This window comes from Notamacropus eugenii, chromosome 5 (assembly GCF_028372415.1).
Source record: "Notamacropus eugenii isolate mMacEug1 chromosome 5, mMacEug1.pri_v2, whole genome shotgun sequence".
NCBI classification, from domain to species: Eukaryota; Metazoa; Chordata; class Mammalia; order Diprotodontia; family Macropodidae; genus Notamacropus; species Notamacropus eugenii.
In genome coordinates this window covers 281,303,236-281,325,707 of record NC_092876.1, presented here as the reverse complement: position 1 = coordinate 281,325,707, position 22,472 = coordinate 281,303,236, and the positions used below count along the sequence as shown (strand labels likewise).

The following is a 22,472-nucleotide window of genomic DNA, read 5'->3' as shown; positions in this document are numbered from 1 at the left end:
CAGAGAGGCTGGAAAGCTGGCCAGCTGAAGGTTCCATCGTTGGAAGTAGGGGGCGAAGTGGGAGTGACAGCGCGTGCCCCTTGCAGCCCCCCACCCTCTCCTCCCACGCCCCCCCTCCACGGGCTCCGCTCCCCTCCTCTCCACTCCCCCTCCCCTCCTTTCCCCTCCCGGCCTCCGGCCGCGCGCTGGCTGGGCTCCGCATTGCACACTCTGGGGGAACCGCAGTGTGCATTCGTGGGATGGAGGCTGGAACCGATGCGTGGCTCTGGTAAGTAGAGGCGTCTTTCCCTAAGGAGTGCCAAATCAGAAAGGGGCTGTTCAAATTGTCCGGGCTAATCTGGGACCTCGGCTGGGTACCGGGAGTGCTCGGATTCCTTCGGTCTTTCCGAGCTGCCCTATTTACTGAGATAGCTCCGAGAGACAAGCGGAGCTGGGGGGGAACTGAGGGGTGGGGGTGGGAGTGGGGGTGGGTGTCACCCCTTCCCCCCGGGGCTGGGACGCAGCGCCCCGTAGAGAACGCGCTGTCAATGCAAGTAGAAAGGTGTGTGTGTGTGTGTGTGTGTGTGTGTGAGAGAGAGAGAGAGAGAGAGAGAGAGAGAGAGAGAGAGAGAGAGAGAGAGAGAGAGAGAGAGAGAGAGAGAGAGAACGAGAGAGACAGAATGAGAGAGAGTGAGAATGTATTTGTGGGGAGGAGGTTGAGTATAAATGTCAGGAGTCTCCAAGTTCGAGGCTCAAGTCTCAAAGCTGGAGAGATTCTCCCCCCCCCCCCCCCCGCCCCAGGGCAATTTGGAGCTTTCCCTTATTGAGTGTGTGCCCACTCGGAACTCCTGCTGGAGAGTTTTCCTCGAGACAGTCTCTGAGCCCGTCCACATGTTGCTGCAGAGGTGTCCTAGTGTGGCAGTGCCAAGAGGCGGTGCACACCAAAGCCTCTTGCTTTCGCTTGCGAAGGGGGAAAAAGCCCCAGAGCAAACCCTGGATGCCCTTCGTCCCCAGGACGGTGCCTCAACAGAAGGTTTATAGCTCTGACCCAGGATCCCATTTAATTACAAAAACAAAACAAAACAAAACAAAACCCCAAAACACCAGATAGTTGGTCTTGGTTTGACACAGGCACTTCTTTTCTCCTCTCTCTTTTACCAGTACATATTTGGATCTCATTTAAAACATCCCTGGCTTAACTCTGACTACCTGCTTGCCCGCCTGGCTCTGTCTTTCCCATCCTACCCTTTACTTGTGGGTTAGAAACTTGCAAAACGTGGTTGCTGATTGCCCCCTGGGGCACAATCCGAGTCTTTTGCACATAATCAGAGTCCTGAGCAATGACTCCTTCGATTGAAAGTCCTCTAAGTGGATCGGGCTCCCCAGAGCAACCACATTGTATAAAGCATGATCCCGTGCATCTATCTTCTCAGAATCCTAGGCATTTCCTGGATAGTTCAAAAGTGTTATGGTTTCAGTGGCAAGCCTTCCGTAGAGACGATGGTTAGAATAGCTTTAACCTGCCAGGGCAAATGCCATAAAGAATGTTAAGCTTCCTCGCTCTGATAACCTGCCCAAGGTGTGACCTCCAAAATTCAATTTTCTTTGTGGGAGGTTGGGGGAGCTTAGGTACTCTAGGGAAATGCCTTTTTTCTTGTTCAATTGGCTCTCGGTGACATATATTCTGTTCTGTTGTGGTCTGGCCAGCCATTGCAGATGCTGTTATGTTATTAGAGTGAGTCCCTCAGAGCCCTATTACATTTTCTTCAGCGGGGAACTAGAGGTGGTTTTTTTTCCAGTTGGATCTGTACCTCATTTCTCAAACACTGCAGACGTTAATGGTTACTGTATCTGTGCACACGTGTGCTAAGTTTGCTAAAGATATTTGTGCAATCGTCCATGAAATGACTTAATGCACATTTATGTTAAACCCATTTAAATGTAAAATGCCTATCCGTTTTCAATTTTCCTTTCCACACTATCAAAAGGCACTTGGTTACAAAAGGACCTAAGAGCTCTCACAGTTAAAACAGAGGTTTCCCACAACTTCCAGTCGGTCATAATAATGCAGAAACCTATCTGAACACTGGCTTTGTATAGTTATGTGCATGCTGTAGTGATTGTTATGCAAGTGTTAGTTGTTTTCTTTATTTTAAAATGCTAGAATCTTCTAGGGCAAGAAGATAAACACACTTTGCTTTGGAGGTAATTTTTTTTAAATAATGAAAGTTTAAAATCTATAGTTTTATACACCATCAGGGCCATGAGTGGACAAAATTACCAAGTAGGTGAGTGCATCTTTAGCACTCTCCTCCTCTTTGGCTCTTTTGAAGAGTCTCCTCCTTTTTGTTCCCTCTCTCCAGCCCCAGAGTAAGAAGGAGCTTACTCTTAGTTGTCAGCTAATTTCCACTGAGGCAGCTGCTTGGAATGTTTTAAAGAGTGACCTGGGGTTATAAGTCATGTTAATCAGGCACTCTTGAAGACTAAAGACCCAGAAGATTGATAGATCAATGTTGGAATTTTAGCAAAAAGTTGGGGGAGGCAAAGAAGATTGAGTTATGGTAAGAGTCCAACTAATGATATTTTTCCTCATTCCTCAATTCATTTTAATGGCTAATTCTTAACTCATGAATACACTGGTCCCACCTGTTCAATAAAGACAACAAATTAACAAGTACATACGGAAACGTTCTGTGAACAGAATATTCACTTGTCAAAAGTCATAAAATCTTCAGTAATTCATAAGAGAAGGTGTGTTAAGAGAAAATTATATTTGTATTACATAGGTCACAGTATGTGACTCATGGATATCATGTTAAGGCACACATGGATATCATGTAGAAAGGCACATATCACTTGCAAATTTACTCTTGAAAAAATTACCTTTTACTGGATATATAAGTGTGGATACAATACACACACATCTTTATTTATATATACATATATCTATATAGGTATGCACACACATACACATATGGACAGAATTGGCTTTGGTTGCATAGGACTGAGTATGTGTCATACATAGGATTTATTAATATACCTTAGACTCTTACTAGCACTGTGACCTTATACAAATTATTTAGCCTCTCTGAGCCTTGGTTTCCTTATCTGTAAAATTGGAATGGTAATAATAATTATGATAGTAAAGCTAACATTTATGTGGTACTTTCTATGTGCTAGACACTGTGTTTTAAAATTATTATCTCATTTGGTCCTCACAACCCTGCAGGTAGGTGCTATTACTATCCCCATTTTACAGATGAGTACACTGAGGCAAATATAAGTTGTGGCTTGCTCTGAATCACACAACTGGTAAATGTCTAAAGTTAGATTTGGACTCAGACCTTGCTGACTCCAGGCAGCCCAGCAGGCTATCCGCTGCACCACCTAGCTGCATGGTGTTATTGTGAGCTTTAAATTAGATAATATATAGGAGAACTTTATCAGACTTAAAGTGATATATACATGAAGACTCATGGTAAGAATGATAATAACAGGGAACTTTAATAATCCATAGGGGGTTCCCAAAGTTAGATCTAGAAGGGACCTTAGATACCATGTAGCTCAACCATGTAACAACTAATTCTTAACTCATGAATACATTGGCCCCACCTGTTCAATAAAGATCACAAATTAATAAGTAAATACTGAAACATTCTGTGAACAGAATATTCACTTGTCAAAAGTGATAAAATCTTCAGTAATTCATAGAAGAAGGTGAGTTAAGAGATAAGGCACAGCAGATAAAGCACTGGATTTGGAATCAAGAAAACTCATCTTCCTGAATTCAAATCTGGCCTCAGACACTTGCTAGCTGTGTGACCCTGAGCAAGTCACTTAACCTTGTTTTCGTCAGTTTCCTCATCTATAAAATGAGCTGGAGAAAGAACTGGCAAACCGCTCTAGTATCTGCCAAGAAAACCCCAAATGGGGTCATGGAGAGTTGGATACCACTGAACAACAACTGGAAAGTTCAATACTATGCCAAGGGAAAAACTAACACCCACAATTTGCACAGTATTATGCAAGTAGTAACAGATCAAAGGACATGAAGGAAGATTCTCTGACTTCAAAATCTAGTACTTTTGCCAAGATACTCTAAATTGGTATAATATCTCATCAGGACCACTATTTCCTCCTTTGGTTTTTGCAAGTGTCAAGGAAATGGAACATACTGGACTTGGTATGGAGTAACTGTGACATAAACAACAGTATAAGAAGCCACTGTCAATGAATCTAAGAAGAAATCACAGTCCAACTAAGCAGAGCATTCTGATTTGTGAGGGAGAACCAAAGAACTCCATGAAGTGTGCCAGTTTTAGCAGAGGGAACTACATGAAAGAATGTTAAGGAAAAGATGGGAATGAACTTAAAAAAATAACTTAGAAGAAAGCTGGAGTCTATATGATATCACCTTATCAGAAGCCTAGCTTTTAACAAGAACACTAAACAATAGAAAACAAAGAAATCCCATACCCAAATCCTCAAATGAAACTATCAGCCCTATGTTTAACTAGGGAAACATAGCCAGACAGTAGTGCATATGAAAAAGATGTAAGCTCTACATAGCACACTGTGGTGATGAAAAATAAAGCAAAATGTAATAGAAGTACAAGCACAGAATTCAGAGCAAGGGAGGTCGTGGTCTTACTATCCTCTGCATTTGGTAGGTTCTTTCTAGAGTTTAGTTCTCAGAGCTACATTTATGAGAGGTATTACCAAGCTGAAGTATCTTGTTAAATGATGATCCTTAAACAGAAATGGATGTTTAGCTTCTACAAGGGAATATGGCGGAGAAGTGGGAAAGACAACTATCTTCAGTATTTTCAGACCTGTAATGTGATAGGAGGGATTAGATTTCTGAGTACTTCTTTCTAGTAGAAGCCTAGGATTAATGGGTGAACGTTAGACGTAAGAGAGGCTTCTATTTAATAAAAGGAAATGTCAGGAGGTTGAACTAGATTATTAGGCATCTTTCATTTTCAGTCATTGTTACTCATTGTCCTGAATTCTGTGTCCTCTTTGGGACAATGTCTCAGGAATACCTGCTTCTCATGTAGAAACCATCAGAAATTTACTATTAAGCCATAGCTACTCATCATGACTTCTAACGTATTGAGGAAGCTTAGGTCACAGGGGTGGCGAACCTGTGGACCCAAAGGTGCATGAGACCTTCTAGGTCCTTGGGTGTGGCCTTTTGATGGAGTCCAAGTTTTACTAAACTAATCTTTTTATTAAGGTAATTTGTTCTGTGAAGTTTGGATTCTGTCAAAGGGCCACCCTTGAGGTCCTAGAGGACTAGAGGACACAGGTTCCCCACACCTGCCATTTTAGGATAAAGAACAAAACCCAGTCTCCCTCTAAATGGATTCATAGTCACGTTGAATTCTTATGCACTTACTGATGCTGCTGATCATAGCCTTCACACACAGGGCTCATAACCCATCCTGCTTTCCACCATGCTCTGACTTTCTCTAGCAACCATCAGGGTTCCAAGATCTTGGATACTCTTTCATTCTTTCTCTCAGATATAGACTAATGTACTCCACACAAATATTAGTTCTCTGTCCACATTCCTTCTCACCACACCAGGGAGCTAGTTTTCATCAAGATGTTTCTAATTCTAGCATCATCAAGATTCTGGTACTCCTTAAATACACCTCTGGTATAATTGGTTGCTTCCCAGCAGCACTGCTCCCTATCTCTTCCACCCATCTATTTGCATTTCCCACTCAAATATGTGAGCTCTAAGGTCCCTTCTAACTCAAAAAGTCTAATTGTCTATGAACTGAAAAAGGAAAGAAAGAAGCAACTTTTGAAAAAATTTTTGAGAGACTTTCCAAGTGAAGAAAAATAGTAAACCCATAGAAGGCAGATCAGATGGAAACTGTAAATTAAGGAGGCTAAAATAGAAGTGGAGAAGTACCTCGTAAGGGACTCCAAAGCCAATAATAAAGGATTTCTTGAATACATCAAAGAGAACTTGATTATTACAATGCAAAAAAGTACACTTATAGATGAAAAGGAGATGGCAAAGGCAGTCTTTATGGAGGAAGCTGTAACAGACATTCCCAGTGCTGAAGCTACTCAATTTTTTGGAAAAAAAAAGAAAGTTAAATGCACAGGGTGTTCTAGACTTAATTCATAAACTAAATATAGTTAAATGACTGGAACCAGATAGCAAGTGCTTTTGATATGAAGTATTTTGAAGGAACTCATAGCTGAAATTGTGAAAACTCTAATATATGTAAGCAATCATAAAAAAAATGCTGTTCAAGAGAACTGGCAGATTGCCAACATGATTCCCATCAATTAAAAAAGTTTTGGAGGAGACCAGTTTCATTAGAGGACTAATAGCATCAGTTGTAGGGGTCAGGGTCATCAAATGCTCAAATAAACATGATCTGTGGTACAAGGGAAGGGGAGAGCAACATGGAGTCTCTCAGGGGAAAGTCATCCCTGGCTAATCTATTACCACTCTGAAAACTCTGAATCTCTTCTGATCATGGGTCTAGTTAATGAGGAAAATAGATTGTATAACTTCAACAAATGTTTATCATCCCCATTTACAAAAGAGGGAACCAAGGCTCAGAAAATTCAAATGATGTCATACACCTGCTGAGACTCTAAAAGAGAATTTGAATTCAAATCTTCTGGTACCAAGTCAATGTCCTTCCTTTTCACACCACATTGCTAGGCGTGATTGCAGTTTAAAGTGTGACTATATTCTAAGTGGAATGAAAGTGATTCAAATCCTTTTCCTCTCCCCCCTTGTGAATTTTATTTTACTGATTGTTTGTACATTTTTGTGAAAAAGAAATAGATCCCTATAAATCATTGAACATTTAACTTTGATAAATCAGTGGCCCTGTGATTTCTTCAATGTGGCTGTTCCCTTCGATGATGCAGATTATAACTCATCTATGCTTTCTTATCCCTACTTTTGTCCTTGTCCTCCCATGAATCTTTCCTAGGGGGTCCACCTAACATGCCAAGTGCTTTTGAATGGTGTGGATAACAATGGAGCATTGGGGCTGTCTCTTCACTATCGGTTATTCTTGTCACATAACTAGTCCACCCTCTTTTTGTCCTGCTTCTCTCTGATAACCTCCTTTATGCCACCTCTACTTCATAATTTGTTGTTGGGAATGTGTTGCAGCTTACTCACACCCAACATGGGCTTCTCCATTGCCCTTTGGGTGAACCTCAGTTTTAATTCTTTGGAGACCGTGGTATTCCATGACTCATAGCTATGTAGCATCATGGGAAGAACCTTGTTAAAAAGATGGGCCTTTGTTTCAGGGAGAAGCCTGGGGTCATTAAAAGCATTAATTGTTTTCCTAATAGCAATCCAGCCTCAACACCTCCTGGCCCAGTTCAATTCCAGGCCTTGCTTATTGTCCATTTGTACTGTCTGTAATGAGGACAGATATTTTGTTTATGTGTATGTGGGGTAACTAGGAGGCAGTCAGGAAAACTCATCTTCATGAGTTCAAATCTGGCCTTAGTGACTAGTTGTATGACCCTGGGCAATTTACTTATCCCTGTTTGTCTCTGTGTCTTATGCATAAAACAAGCTGGAGAAGAAAATGGCAAACCACTCCAGTATCTTTAGCAAGAAAACCTCAAATGGGGTCATGAAGAATTAGACACAACTGAAATGACTGAACAGCAGCAACATATGCATATGTGTGTATACACATGTGTATATGTTTATGTATATTTATACACAAAGATAGGTAAGCAGAGATTGATGGATAGAAATATATATATATATACAGACAGGTAGGTAGATACAGGATCTTTCTAGAGGATCAATTCTGGTCCATCTGTCCTGCATATTATAGTCTGGAAAACAGGCATTTTTCATCTACTTGTTTGTTCTTTTTTGTTTGGTTTAATTTTTCTGTGCAGAAATCGCTCTTTGGAATGACTATAGATCTCATTTAGGGAGCTCTGTAATGTTCTGAGGCTCAATGTAGTCTTTACAATGTCATCCACAAATAGGACAGATCATTAGGGGAAGAGCTGAAATAATACTAGATAGAGTTTAAAAGAAAGCATAAAAATACACGAACTCAAAAGTACAACATTTCTTCCATATTTGTTGTCTTTGTATTTAAATGATGAGGCTCCCACCCTAGTTCACATTCACATCACCCCCTCCTGGAACTATTACAGTGGCCTCCTAATTGTGACCCTGCCTCCAGGCTCTTCCTTTCTCCATCCCCTACTCAGCTGCCAAAGTAATAACCATGTCGTTAACCTGCTCTGGAAACTCCAAAGGCTTCTGATTACCTCTAGGACCAAGTATAAATTCCTCTGGTTGGCATTTAAAGCCCTTCACACTCTGGCTTCCGCATGGCTAGACTTATCAAGTCTCGTCTTCATATCCTCTCCAGCGCAGCCAGACTGGCCTATTTGCCCTCCTTTCTCATGCGATTTTTCCACCTCCTGTGTCTCCTATGTCTGGCATGAACGTCCTTTTCATCTCCTCTTTTTAGAATCCCTATCCTCCTTTCATCAGAGCTCAGTTGTCATTTCTTACACGAGGCTTTTCCCAGTCCTTCCGGTTGCTCGTACTCTATTCTGATGAAATTGGGGCATATTTGTTGTTATTGCTGAGTAGATTTTCAGTCATGTCAGATTCTTGGGGACCCCATTTGGAGTTTTCTTGGCAAGGATACTGGAGTAGTTTGCCATTTCCTTCTCCAGCTCATTTTACAGATGAGGAGACTGAGGCAGACAGGGTGAACTGACTTGTCCAGGATCATACAACTAGGAAGTGTCTGAGGCCAGATTTGAACTCAGGAAGATAAGTGGGCCTGACTCCAGGCTGGGCTGTGCTGCCCTGCTGCATATTTACTTTGTATCTATTTTGTGTATAATTCTACGTGTACATTCTTCCTACTTTCCCCACCTTCCTGTGGACTGTAAGCTTCTTTAGGGCAGGGCCTGTTTCATTTTTGCCATTAAATCCCTAGCTACTAATGCAATGGCTGGCATAGAGTAAGAGTTTAGTGTGTATTTGATGGTTGTTTGATTCGAGTTTGAAGTTCTGAATACTGATCTTTTATTTATTGAAAGCAGGGAGGCAGCAAGGTACTAGGTTTTGAGTCAACCACAACTTATGAATCCTGGTTCTCTAATTTGTTGGTGACACTGGCATGTCTCAGAGACAAATTTACCCGTCCATAAAATGAGTGGGACTAGATGATTTCTCAGATTCCTTTTGTTTTCAGATTCTTATTATGAATGGACTCAGTTTCCCTATCTATAAAATGAGCTGGAGAAAGAAATGGAAAACCACTCCAGTATCTTTGCCAAGAAAACCCCAAATAGGGTCACAAAGAGTCAGACATGATTGAAATGACTCAACAACAACAGCAACTATAGTATTTCAGAGACTTTTAATATTGGGTAAGATATTCCTTCCACTGAAGTAATGAATGTTTTGCCACAGGAGTTCATGAAATGATCGATAGCATACTGGGGAGTTTCTGCCAGACTTAGCTGGATTGGATTTCAGGGGATAATCAGATATTTACTTTCCAAATTCAAAGTTTTTCCTAGTTGACAGGAATTTCTAGAACTGGCGATCCCCTACTTAGGTTTGAGGAAGGCAAAGTCATCTCTATATTGTCATGAGCATGAGAGGAGGATTTTAGTGGAAGATGAAGGACTCTCTATGGAGTAAGTAGTGATAGTGTCATGTTCATCTCCTGATGTCTTTGTCAATTCCAAGAAGAAGAGGCTGATCATACACTGGTGCATCCAAGGTCAAGTCAAGTCAACAAGCATTTGTTAATCACCTACTGTGTGCCAGGCACCATGCTAAATGTTGGGAGTACAGAGAATAGCTAATGACAATCTCTGCTCTTATGGCGTTCCCAGTCTGATTACAGATACCATCTGTAAGCAACTAAACGTACAAACAAGATACATTCAGGGTATATTGGAGATAGTCTCAATGGGAAAGCACTGAAATTAAGGGAATTTTGGAAAAGGCTTTTTGTAGAAGGTGGGAGTTTAGTTGAGATCTGAAGGAAACCAAGGAATCCAGGCCAAGATGAGAAGGGAGAGATTAAAGGTATAGGGGTGTGTGTTCATCCTTCATTGCCCAAGAAGACCATGCCATCAGAGAAATAATGACATGACTTGCACTTGACTTTGGTTTGAGTGAGGGAGGGCTATGCAGGTCACCAGCCTCACTTCTGCTCCAGAGCCATCTGAATCCAGTGACCAGACATTCATCAGGATGACTGGTGATGAGCCAAGATGAGGCAATTGGGGTTAAGTGACTTGCCCAAGGTCATACAGCTAGTGAGTGTCAAGTGTCTGAGGTGAGATTTGAACTCAGGTCCTCCTGACTCCTGCACTGGTGTTCTATCCGCTGCACCACCTAGCTGCCTCAAAGGTATAGGGGAGAGCCAATAAAAATGGCTAGAGTCTAGAGAAGGAGAGTTTTGTTCAAAGAGAACAATGTTACTGGATTGCAGAGTATGTGAAGGAGGGTAAGAAAGCATGAGAAAAGTGGAAAAGTGTGAAGGGACCAGGTTATGAAGGGCTTTGAAATCAAAAAGAATTTTGTATTTGAACTTGGAGGCAATAGGGAGCCAGTAGGAAGTGACAGTCAGATATGCATTTTAGGAAGATCAATTTGACAGCTGAGTGGAGGATAAATAGTTTAGAGTAGGGAGAGACTTGAGCCAAGGACACCAACCAGCAGGCTATTGCAAGAGTCCATTACCCTGAGGTAATAAAGGCTTCACCAGGGCTGTGGTAGTGTCCAAAGAGAGAAGGGGGGTTGCATGAGAGATGTTAAAAGGCTGAAACAACAGCGATTGGCAGCTGATTAGATATGGGTCCTGAGAGTGAGGAGTCAAGATAATACCTAGATTGTGAACCTGGGCTGTTGGGAGGATATTGGAACTTTTAACAGTAACAAGAAAGTTAGGAAGTGTTTGATGTCAGTGAGGGAAACACAGCTTTTCTTTCAGGATGGAAAGTGAAAAATTTTGTAGTTGGAGCTGTATGGATTAGTGCACTATGCCACTTTGTAAGCAATTATGATTTCTTTTAAATAATATGTAAATTTACTTGTTCAAAGGCTGCATACATTCTCCCACTTTATTTCTTCATGTTTGTATGACATTACATCCAAAAGTCTGTACCTATTTATTCTATTCTCTATATTAGTACTAAAAGGAAATTTAGTGATCTACAGATAATTCTGTTTCTCTATTAATTATAATATTCCCTCCTGAAAAATAGGCATGTTTCAGAGAGCAGAATAGACAGCAATATCTTTTAGTATTTGATGAAGCTTAAGAAAAAATAATCCATCTCAGAAAATTTCAACGTAAGTCATGGGGGTACGTGTGTGTGTGTGTGTGTGTGTGTGTGTATGTGTGTGTGGTGGAGGGGGGACTGTTTTTTTATTTATGAGAAGTTTAGTTTTTATGGTTAGTTGCTTTTCACTTCCCAAAGGAAATAATTTCTTCTTTTTTTCCTTCTCTCCCTCCTTTCACTGTCTCTTCCCTCCTCTCTACATCTTCATTCTCCTCCTCTCCTCTTCTTCCTTCTTCTCCTCTTTTCTTTCTTTTTTCCTTCTGTTTCTTCTTCTCCTCACCCTCTCCTTCCTTCTCCATTACCATAACATGGGGTACCTTCAGCAATCAGGTATCTGAATTGTTCAGAGCATGAATCAAACTAACTTAATATGACAAAGTACTTGACTTTTAGGGCCATAATATTTAAAATGCTTTGAACAGGTCTAACACGTCCTCTAAATATTAATTTACATCTATTTTCTTCTTGTAGTATAAAAGGACCTCACACTTCTTTCTCATAATTATCTCCAAGGAAGAAAGACATTTACTGTTTCACATTATATATCTATCAGTATATCTTTGAGACACCAAATTGCAAGTGTTCTAATAATTTTATCACATATTTTCCCTAGTTATTGCCCTCAATAGAAATTGTATGTTGCTTTTCCTTAAATGAGGAGTATAAAATAAGGGCATTATAAATTTACAACTGGAGAAGACTTTAGAGACCACTCAATCCAACTCACTCATTTAACAGATGAGAAAACTGAGGCTCAAAGTAGCTACATGACTTGGCCAGAATGTCTGAGGCAGGATTCTAACTCAGATCTTGACTTCAAATGCAGAACTCTTTCCCCCATGCCACCTTCCAGAATCCCCAAATCCAAGAGTAAGAAGGAATTTAAGATGCCAACTAGCCTGCACTTTACATGTGCAATAATAACAAATAAAATTAATATTCATGAAACCTTTGTTAGCTATTTCATTTTAAATGAAACTATATGGAAGCATAATTAATTTTATTTTGGTTCATAGGTTGTTTTCTTTTCAAGAACTTTAAGAATCACAATACATTTTAGCTCACTTTCACAACTGCATAATAAGATTTAAATGTTCATAACTTTCACACAACGAGAATGAAAAATCAAACAATCATAAATGCGTAATGTTTTGCCTGTTATGTAAGAAGATATTTTGCAATGTGCACATTAAACCTAACTGGGGCATTGTTTTGTAAGAAAGGGAAGGGGAAGTGAATTCCACATGTTATTATTGAATATTTGTTGAGCGCATACCTGATGAAGTCGCCATAGAAAAGCCCTTTGCCCCCTCTCCTAGGACACTATCAGCAGGAACATTCTATCCCGGGTGTAAGATGCATAGAGAGAGATGGATTCTCAAGGACATTGGACTTCACTTGGTCACTTGGAACTTGAATTGGTTAAATGTTTAATTACATTGTAGGTAAAAAGGTAGCTAGTTCAGAGTGTAAACATTCAATTGTAGAAGTAGTTTCTAAGCTCCTTAAGTATAGGGCCATGTTTTTTTCCGACTTTGTACTAACCTATCAATTAGTTAATTGATAGGGACAGCTAAGTGGTGCAATGGATAGAGTGCTGGTCCCAGAGTCAGGAAGACTTATCTTTGTGAGTTCAAATCTGGCCTCAAATGCTTGATAGCTGTATGACCTGGGACAAGTCACTTAACCCTGTTTGCCTCAGTGTGCTCATGTGTAAAATGGCACACCATTCTAGTATTTTTGTCAAGAAAACTGAAAATAGGATTATGAAGAGTCGAAAACCACTGAAAAACAACTGAACAACAACAAATTATATCCCGGGCATCGTGCTAAGTCCTGGAGATACAAAAGCAAAAACAGTCTCTGCTCCTGAGGAGCTTGTAATCTAGCAGAGAAGACACCATCTACTTATATAGGTTTATACAAAATAGATACAGTCAGGTAGGTGGTGCAGTAGATAGAACACTGGTCTGGAGTGAGGAAGACCTGAGTTCAAATTTGAACTTACACACTTACTAGCTCTGTGGCAAGTCACGTAACTCTGTTTGCCTCAGTTTCCTCATCTGTAAAATAAACTGGAGAAGGAAATGGCAAACTACACCAATATCTTTGCCAAGAAAATCCCAAATGAGGTCATGAAGAGTGAGACATAACTGAAACAACTGAACAACAATAAAAAATTGGCAGGGGAGATAATAGTATCTGGGGTGATTAGGAGATGATGATGTGCATTCCAGTCGTAGATGATAGACAGTACAATGGCAGGAGATGGAGAAAAACAGCAAGAAATCCAGTTAATTGGTGGCTGAACCACAGCGTTCATGGAGGGGGCTAATTTGTGATAAGTGGAAAGGTAGGTTAGGATCATGTTTTTTTGGACTAAAATCCCCGACAGAGGTACGTACATTTGTATCTCTACCAACTTTGTACTTTTCACATAGTAGGCACTTAATAAATGTTCCATTGTAGATTATTTTGTACTTTGAAGGATGTATGTATATGCTCTCAATTAGATTGGAGATATTACCTGCCTCTCCATAAGATTAAAAACACAAGTGCCCTTGATATGGTACGTATCTTCAGTGTATAATATATTACAGTTAAAGTTTCTCATCACTGTCTAGAATAAAAGAAACAGATGAGGTTGATTTATATATATATATCTATATATAGTCTATAATGCAATATCTTCTTAGATATTGAAAAATCTTTTTTTGTACTTGTATTTGCTGATAATTAAAAGGTACTGAGATTTCATAAAGGAAGACAAAGGCAGGGTCAGTGCTTGTTAAACGACACAATGGAATGGTTTGCTTAATTGAAACTGTTATTTGCTAATGAAGACAGTATTGAAAGATTCATTCCTAAGGCCTGGTTAGCATGGATGACTAGGACAGTAGTTCTCAAACTCCAGCTACCTCTCTTCTAAATAGATCCACAAAGGGAATCAGTTTGAATGAATGCGGATGGATTAATATAAACCTATCATCGCTGCTGAAAAAGACAATAAAATATATTTTGCATTGTAGGTACACCATAGCTCTCACTTTTGTATATGAAAGATAGCATGTTATTATTGGGGAAATGCCTTAAAGAAATGTGCTCTTTGAAAAAGTCATAGTATCACAGATTTAAAATGGAAAGAGATTATAGAAGTCAGCAAATTTATGAATATGTAAAAGTATTTTTTTTTTAAAAAAAAGCATAGAAATGTCTTTATCACACTAGGTATATTTGCTCTGGCAGGAGTTCTAAATCTGAGGGTCCATGAATTGTTTTCAGGGAGACCATGAACTTGTCTTTTTGTTTTCACTAATGTCCAAGTGAAAATTTGCATTTCCTCAAATTATTTTTTTTCCTGAGAAAGGATCCAGAGGTTTCAGTAAACTGCTAAAAGAGTCCAGGACATAAAACAGGTTGGAATTTCTGATCAATGGGGACTTTATGGCTAGCTATGAAAAAGTATCACACAGGATAAGAAGGCATGATAGGCTACAGTCTCCTCTGGGAGAGTAGTGCCATCAATGAAATAATGAATGAATGAAGTATTGAAGTATTCTTTATTCAGGGTTATGATTCTAATTATAAAGTTATTTTTTAAACAAAATAAAAGAAGACTAAGTGATATGTAATTTTGTGAGCTATGTGCCTGATGCCTCTTCTAGATTAATCTTCCATTGGTTCCTGGCAAAATTCTCGATAAAATTATTAAAGAAATGGTTAATGAATACTTAGAAAAAGAAGCAATGGTAACAAAGAACTAGTATGGCTTCAACAAGAACAGTCAGGGATGCTCTGCAGCTAGCTTGAACTGGCTTGTGAGAGCCAATTGTTAAATTTACAACTTGAAAATCAGTGAATACTATAAATCAGGGACTTGATTTATTGTTTTGATTGCCTAGACTTAAGAAAGTGATGGAGAAAATGTTAGTAATGTAGGTTGAACTTAAAAGTGTGCCATATGTACTTTTTTTTTAAAGAGCTAGTTGTTAAACATTTACCAGCACACTCTTGGGAACAGGTCATGACAAACTAATTTCATTTCTTTGACAGCTAGTTATATGAAGCAAACATTGGAAAAGGAAGAGACCAGAAGTTAGGACACCCATTAGTTGGCTGTTATAATAGTCTAGGCCACATTTTCAAAAGACCATGGACAAAGGACTAGTGAATCAGGGAAATAATATGATAGCTAGCATTTACATAGCACTTCAACTTTTACAAAAGACTTTATATCATGTGCTTTCCATTTGAGCCTCACAACAAACTCTTGAAGTAGGTACTATTATAATACATATTTTACAGATAAAAAAAAGCCTCAGGCACTGGGAGGTTAAGGGACTTACTCAAGATCACATAGTCTAGTAAATGTCTAAGGCAGGATTCAAATTCAGATCTTTCTAACTCCAAGGCTATGCGCTGCACCACTTGCTGCTTAAGGCATTTCTTTAGAGATTAACACAGATATTACATTTGATAATACACTTTTGTGGAAAAGATGGCAAGATGTAGCCTGTATTTATCTAGATTCAAAACTGTTTGAAGAACTGATTCCAAAGAGTAGTAATTGTTCACTATCAACGTGGAAGAAGGACACTAAAGACTACTTTTGTTTGTGCTGTTTAATAAAGGATCATAGGAACAAAAGAACATGGATTTAAAGTTGGAATAGATCATAAAGTTATCATTGCCATCAATCTAGAATTGGAAGGACATCAAAGGCTATCTAATTCAACTCATTTATTTTACAGGTGAGGAAACTGAGGTCCAAATAGTTTAAGTGACTTCCCTAAGGTCACAGGTAGTAAGCAGCAGAATTGAAATTTTTATCAATTACTTGAACCAAAGTTCAGATGACAACCACTTTTGCAAAATGTGCAGAGTTAGAACTTAATGCAACCACCATGTCATCCACAGAAAAAAAGGAGCCCCTGGAGATCCTCACCATCTACAGGGAACCTCTCTTTTCGTTGAATTTTATGCAGAAAAGTCATTCATTCAAAAAGCATTTGTTCAGTCCCTACTATGACCCAGGCAATTGGGGACACAAGGGCAAGAATCAAAACATTCCTTGCCTGCAGAAAGGGACATTCTTATTAGAGAAAACAGATAAACAGTAATAAGTAGTTGAAGTAAATATAATTTTTTGGGGGGGAAGGAGCACCAGGAACTGGAGAGATTAGGATAGGTTTCATGTAAGAGGTGATATTTGTGTTGAACCTTAAAAGGTACATGTTACCTGTGTGACTTGAGCTCAGGGATTTCCTCTAGAAAATAAAGCCCCTGAGGCCCCTGAGCTCTACATCTATTATTTTATGATGCTATGAAACTAGCCCTTCTAAGGGGGGGTACATTCCTAGATTGAGGGAACAACTGATATGGAGATAGCAGATGAGATGTCATATGTGGGAAACAGAAAAGTAGTCAAGTTTGGTTAACGTATAAAGTATGTGAAGGAGAGCCCTGTGCAATAAGGCTGAAAAGGAAAGCTGGAGTCGTATAGGGAAGGACTTTAAATAGCAGACAGAGCTTATATTTTATCTGAGAGGCAACACGGCACATTACAGCTTCTTGATCCAGGGAGAAAAGTGATTGGATTTGTGTTTTTAGTAACATCAATTTGGCAGCTGCATGGAAGGTAGATTAGAGAGGAGGGTGGGAAACTGATGAGGAAGTTTTCAAAATGGTGTAGGCAAGAAGGGGTACAAGAGTGGTTGTTCTGTGAGTGGAGAGGAGAATTTTTTAAGGCATGTTGTAACAGGAGAATCAACAAGACTTGGCAGTTTATTGAATCTAGGGGCATGAGGGAGAATAAAGAGTAGAATATGACTGGGAGACTCTAAACTTGGGTGATTGAGGTATGATGGTGACATTGACTGAAATAGGGAACTTAGGAAGAAGGGGAGGTGAGAAGTAATGAGTTTTGTTTTGGATATACTAAGCTTGAGATTTCTATAGCATGTCCATTTGGAAGTATCCAATAGGTGACTTGGTGATGTAGGCCTAGGAGCTAGGAAGAAAGACCATGGATAATTCTGTAGATCTAGGAGTTATCCACATGCAACTGATAACTAAAAACATGGCAGGTGATAAGATCACCGAGAATATAAAGGGACAGATCCCTGTGGGAGCACACACAGACACACACAAACACACACATACAAAAGATAGTGTATGGATGATGATGCAGCAAAGGAAAAGGTAAACAACTAGGAGGAAACCCTAATGTCATGAAAACACAAGGAGAGAAAGGAGAGAATGGTCAATAGTGTCAAATATAGCATAGAATTCAAGGAAAATGAGGATAGACTGAGTAAAAATCACTGGATTAGCAAGAGAGGTTATAGTCTTGGAGAGAGCAGTTTCAATTGAGTGATGAGGCTGGAAGCCCAATGGTTTGAGAAGTATAAGAGTGGATACAGTATCCATCTTGGAGTCTGGAAGACTGAACTTCAAATCTAGCCTTTGATACTTCCTAGCTGTATGATCATAGACAAGCCACTTAACTTCTTGAACCCTCAATTTCCTTATCTGTAAAGTGAGGGGGTTGCATTAGATGGCATTCAAGGTTTACTTTGGTCACACAACGATACTCATTGGAAAAGACTGATATTGGGCAAGATTGAAGGCAAAAGGAAAAGGGGTTGGCAGAGGATGAGATGGATAGATAATGTCATGGAAGCAAAGAACATGAAATTGGACAGATTTCAAGAGATGATGGAGGCTAGAAGGACCTGGTGTGCTGTGGTCCATGATGTCACAAAGATTTGGATATGACTGAATAACAACAAAGTTTTTTTCCAGCTCTAAATCCAATGTGTATAGAAAGGTTTTATGTTTTTCTTTCTTTTTTCTTTAAAACAGTTTGACTCTCAAGGGAGATACAGGACAATAGCCCAAGAGAATGGTAGGGTTGAGGGAAGTTTATTTTTAAGTATGAGGGAGATTGTTTTCAATAAAGCCATGCTGCCTCTTCAAGCGTCTCTTAGATGACGTGTTCTAGAATTTTCCCAGGAACCAAAGTCAAGCTCTCTGGCCTTGTCTTATGTTTGCCCATCTCCAATTCATGATTCTTGCAGGCAAAAACTATTGTTTTGTCTTTCTACCTCCAGGAACTAGCACTGAGCATCGGGAATCGCAAATGCTTTTGAACTAAATTAGTTTCTTAAGGACTGACAATGGTTTACTCATCTTTGTATATTGCACAATAGGTTATGTGTACATAGAAGATGTTCAATAAAGATTTGTTTAATCATTATAATTTCATAGTGGTGGAAAAGTAACCATTTTAAAAGTTATGGGATGATACAATGTCGATTACGTGTTGTAATAATTATCTTACGTGACTATCCCCATTTTTTCTATTAATATGTATTTTATAAAATTCCAGAACATGATGCTAATTATATTTGTTTTCATTTCCATTTATCCTTGAAAATATAAGCACAAAGTTATAAATATTTAATTTAGACACATATACATTTTGTATAAAACACCTCAAATATAGATGAAATATGATTGCCAAATAACACTAAATAAAACTTGGGAGATTCCAGAATATTATGACATAAGCATGTGAGGATTGAAACTAGATAACAGCCTTTGTTATGACATGTCAGAGCATTCCCTTTCTGGAATGCATAAGCATTCTATGGATGAGGGATTTCCATAACGACTTCTATAACATATGAGTCAATCTGTGTTAAAAACAAAAGTAAGTCTTGCTTTTTGATCTTTACTTATGCGTTGATGGAACACTGGGAATACACGTAAATGTATAAATGTGTCAGGTAAGTGATGCAGGGGATAGGGGACCAGCCAGAAGCTAGAAGACCAACTTCAGATACTTACTAGCTCTGTGATCTTGCTTGAGCAAGTCACTTAATCTCTGTTTGTCTCAGTTTCCTCATCTATATAATGGGAATAATAATAGCACCCACCTCCCGGGGTTGTTGTGGGGATCAAATGAGATAACATAATATTTTTAAAGATTTTTAGTACAGAGTAGGTGCAAAATAATAATAATGATTCCCCAAGCCTTTGTTGTCCAAGTCACGGGTATAGTAGAAAGTAGAAAGAACCCTGGACTAGGAGACACAGAAGCTGAGTTCTAGTTCTTCCTCTCACACTAAACCTCTGTCATGTTTAGATGACAGGTTCTCTGGGCCTCAGTTTCTTTGTCTGTCAAATGAAGGGGTTGGAATATCTGATCTCTGAGACCTATTTAGTATTTGGCATAGTTCTCTGATCTTGTCTGGATTTGATGGTTTTGGTGACTTAGTGTCATTTGCCTTCCCTTCATTGGGCAAGGAGAGGGACCTAGCTCTAGGAGAATAGGTATGCTAGATTTGAGTGCTGGAAGAAAATTTGGTGACCATCTAGTCTGATACCCTTTGTTTTATAGTTTAGGAAACTGAGACTCAGAAAGAGTAAATGTTATTTGCCGAAGGTCATGTAGATAATCCAACCAGCAGAGACTTTTGACTCCGAATTCCCTTCACTACATCTCTCTTCCTATGTCTTCAGTTTCCTGACACTCTACAAAACATGCTAAAGTTCTTGATACTTTGGTGCAGGCAGGATTTCATAAGTATGGATACAATCTCCACAGATGCAGAGCGCATCCATTTGGTATTTTTTCATTCTGTGTGAATCCTTGGCTATATTTTCCCACAAGTACCCCATAAAGGATCTACCTAACATGATGGTGGCTTTCTACTGGTTCTTATGGTATCTCAGGGGTACCATTCTTCTATTTGAGTTGCCCATCATCATTTTCACTGCATGATAGACCCACCTAGCTTTTGAGTCATTCATGTTCTTTACACTGTTTCTTATGTGTTAATTGTCATTGGCAACAATGAAGTCTACTTATTGTTACCACACATCACTCATTGATAGAGCTTTGGGTTACTTGCAATTTGAATTCTTCTATTATGCCTGATTTCAATGATTTGTACCCATATAGTATCACTGGGATCATATTAGTGTTTAAAATATGGGCTTCTTATTAATTAGGGAATGGCTAAACAAATTGCAATACAGGAATGTAATGAATTATTATTGTATTGTAAGAAATGATGACTGTGAGGAATACAGAGAATGATGAGAAAACATATATGAATGGATACAAAGTGAAGTAACAGAACCAGGAAAACAATATGCATAATTAGAAAAAAAAAAAGTAAATAGAGCAAAAAAGAATTTGGTCAATTCCATGTAATTATAATGACCAAGCTTGGAACCAAAAAAGAGACTTGAGAATCACCTTGTTTGTATTGGTAGAGGACTATACCTGTGAAGGACTTCATATACTGTTGGATTTGAAGTGTTGGATAGTTTTCCTGAATTGTATTTTTCCCTCTCTTTTTAAATTCTTTGTTATAAGGGATTCTTCTTCTGGTGGAACTGGATGAAAAGACAAACTGAAAAATGAAAATTGTATAAAAAAGTATTATTATTTTTTTTAAATGTAGGCTTCTATAACAAGTAGTTTGGGACTATTAAAATTTTTGCACAATCTTATCAATTAAAACTTTGCAGTTTCCCAAATGTGAACCAACTTGATCTCTTCCTCCTCCTCCTTTTCCTCTTCCTTCTCTTCCTCAGTTTGAAGCCATCTCTCCTTTGATACTTCCAGTTCCTGACCAATGTATACCAGCTCTCAACTCATGTTGAAGTCTGTTTAGAAGATAGAATCCTTTGTCTATCTTTCTGGTCTAATTCACCAGATTTCTCCTCATTACTCCAATTAAAATATTTCATTACCATTACTCAATGAAAACTATGTTCTGTGAAAATAATAGTTAACATCTATATAACTCATTAAAATTTGTAAAGTGCTTTTATATATTACCACATTTGATAAGTGGAAATAACTAGCTTTTAGCACATTAAGGTTGGCAAAGCACTTTGCAAACATTATCTCAATTGATTCTGACAACATCCCTGTGAGGTAGGTGTCATTATTATCCCCATTTTACAGATGAGGAAAACTGGTACTGAGAGAGGTTAAGGGACTTGCCTAGTATCACAAAGTTCGTAGCAATCTAAGACAGGATTTGAACTCAGGTCTTCCTAACTCCAAATCCAGTTCTCTATCTATCCATTGCAATACTGGCTGTGATATGAATGATACTGTGCAAGGTGGAATTTCAAAAACTAGAAGGAAAAATTCCTCATTTTTCATCTAGTTTATTTCCTAAATCTTCATAGTTACTTCATGTTATTACTTAGGACAGTGCCTGGCACATAGTAGGTGCTTATTAAAATGTTTATTGAAATTATTGAATTATCCATTCAATAAAATGACTGATTCTTGATTGAATTTAGAATTGATTTTATTCACTAAAATTTTAGTAAATAAAAAAAGTAATGATTTCATGTCTTTTGTTCTCTTTTCGACCACAGCACATATTTGTGGCAACTTTTTGGCAGGATGTAAGAAAGTGCCTCTCGGTTAATTTTTGATAATCTTTCATTACAGAACAGAGACTATGAGTTTAAGTTTACAGACCTCTGGAATCTTTGACAACTAGGAACAACTTTTCAAAGATTATTAACATTTTCTACATTTAACCAACTTAACAATTTGGACTAATTTGAGTCTTCCAATTTGAGAAGATACATGTGTATTAATAACTAATCTGTACATATATAGTTATTCTGGGAATTATGAGAAAATTCAGAAAAGGTATAAGATGTAATCTCTGATCTTAAGGAGCTTATAGTCTGACAGAAAAATGAATGTACATGTATGCTGCTATCTGTAAGTACAGTGAAAGTTCAAAAGAATATCTAAGTGGGTTGGAGAAAATTTTATAAATGAGGAAGAACCTGAGCTGGATTAAGGAAGTGGATTAGTAGAGAGGAGAGGGGAAGATATTTTTGTTAAAGGTAAGTAAAGTTAAAAAAAAAAAATCTGTATGAACATTTTGGTGGATGACTTCATTCCTTCAGGGATCTGTTATTTTGTTGATATGGGTATTCCCAGTGCCAATGTAGAACCCAACCTCTCTATGACAGTATCAATCAATCAATAAACCTTTATTAAGCACCAACCATATGCCAGCTGCTGTGCTAGGGACAAAAAGCCAAAAACAAAACAGTGCTGTCTTTAGGGAGCTTCCATTTATGGGATT

The 22,472-nt window shown here is 38.6% G+C and overlaps 1 protein-coding gene across 10 annotated transcripts in view; it reads left to right on the top strand.

Moving 5' to 3' along the window:
• The first annotated feature begins 43 nt into the window (after positions 1-43).
• LYPD6 (LY6/PLAUR domain containing 6) overlaps positions 44-22,472 on the top strand; it is a 156,207-nt gene continuing 133,778 nt past the window's right edge. For 2 of the 10 annotated variants that reach the window (XM_072613115.1, XM_072613124.1), the window contains exon 1: positions 44-268. The gene's annotated coding sequence lies outside the window, so the exon portion shown is untranslated. Of the gene's footprint in view, positions 269-17,294; positions 19,122-22,472 lie in introns of those variants that run through there. The other 8 variants (XM_072613117.1, XM_072613113.1, XM_072613125.1 and 5 more) reach the window with 7 other exon arrangements.